Here is a 1,703-nt window from a genome sequence, read left to right as displayed (position 1 = left end):
GGGAGGGAGGGAAGGGGCGGGGAAAGAAAAAAGGAGGGGGGGCGTAGAGCTACGCGGCAATCCTGTGAGTGCGCATGCGCGGGTTTGGCGCGCTGCCCTGGGGAGGGGGAGTCGCACCCGCCACGGGCTTTGGAGTTCTGGGGAGCGATCGGAGAGTGGGAGTCCCGGTGGGGGTGAAGGAGAGGCTCCTCCACCCCCTACTAGCCGATTCGAGGTCCGGGGCGCGCCTCGCCTCGGAGAGACCAGGCCTTTCTCCGCCGCGCGCTCGGGAAAGCCGAGGGGCCAAGGGTGGGATGGGGCGGTGGGTGCGGAGAGCGGAGCGCTCCTCTTTGAAACTCGAGGTCAGACTCTGAGGATTTCGGGCTCCCTTTAGGGGAGCCACCGGGAAGCCGACGACGTCTGGGCTGAGGCCTCTGATTTCCTTGGGGAACCCTTGACGGTGCCTCCCCGGGCCGGGCGTGGGGGCAGGGACAGCCCGCCCGCGGGGAAGGTACGGAAAGGCTGAGCTTTGATTTGGAGACTTTGTCAGCCGGGCACCGGGATTGGGGCCTGCGGCCGCGGGGGGCGGGGTGGGGCGGGCCCACGCGGCCCCCCGCGCCCTCCCCGGCTCTGGGTAAACAGGGACACCCGCGGGGACACGTTGGAGCCTGTCTGCCCGCCTAGGGCTCAGGGATGGAGCCCACCTTAGTACCCGCCCCGCCCTGCTCGCCTGGCACCGGGCGCAGGAGGGGCAGGGCCCTAGTTTGGAGGGAGGTGAGTCATCAAGCGGGTGGGGTTGAAAAAGGGCCACCCCCCCTTTCCTTTCTCCCCAAGAGGTCAGGCTCGTTTTTGTTGTTTTTGTTTTGTTTTTATAGCTCCTGACTGGCCTCCAGGGTTTAGATTCCCAGCAATGGGGATTTGGACCCAGACGGAGGACTCCGGACCTCCTTTTATAAGTCACGATTTGAAGCGGTGCCTCTCAATGTCGGACCTTTGTTCCCGGCTCAACCCCAAAGGGGATGATACCTCTGGAGTCCTGACGGTCCCAGACGGTTCCCAGGGGCCGGTGAACGTGCTTCTGTCCACTGCCCCCTTCTGGGCACCGTTTGGAGGCTGTAAGCCTAAGTGTCTGACTTTCTGGGTGTCTGGTCAGAGTTTGGGGAGCCCCGTAGGCGACATGCTCTGCCAAAAACCAGCGTTAGAGATGAAGAACTGTTGTACCAACCTTCTCCCTGTTAAGTTCTAGTTAGAAAGGTCCCGAGCCTCCACTCTAGTCATTCCCTGGCAGAAATGACAGTTTGCCCCACTTCTTCCTGGCTGTCTATGCACGGAGGGCACTTAGTCTCTCAGGCTGGAAAGAGACTTTATGCGAAATTCACTCTTTCTTCCTGTATACCATCTTGCACCTGTGATCAAGGCCTGTCTTCACCCCAACCCCTAAGATATCTAAGGGTATCTTAGATATCCCCCATTTTCCCTGTCAGGGGGTCTCTCCCAGCAGGGGTGGGATCCTATTTTTATCTGGCCTCTCTTATCTAATACTGCCAGTCCCAGGCAGGGTTTCACCAAATGTATTTAGTGGATGCCTACCACCTTCTTGCTACTACCCCCACCCCCAACATTGCGGTCTGAGTGAAATTCAGCTGAAGCTGACCTCAAGCAATTTTAACAGGAAAAGGATATCTGGGATGACCATATGTAGGCATAGAAGGCTGTGAAGGGTT

This window comes from Dipodomys ordii, unplaced genomic scaffold (assembly GCF_000151885.1).
Source record: "Dipodomys ordii isolate 6190 unplaced genomic scaffold, Dord_2.0 Scaffold3, whole genome shotgun sequence".
NCBI classification, from domain to species: domain Eukaryota; kingdom Metazoa; phylum Chordata; class Mammalia; order Rodentia; family Heteromyidae; genus Dipodomys; species Dipodomys ordii.
The sequence above is the reverse complement of the archived record's forward strand: the minus strand, read 5'-3'. Positions refer to the sequence as shown.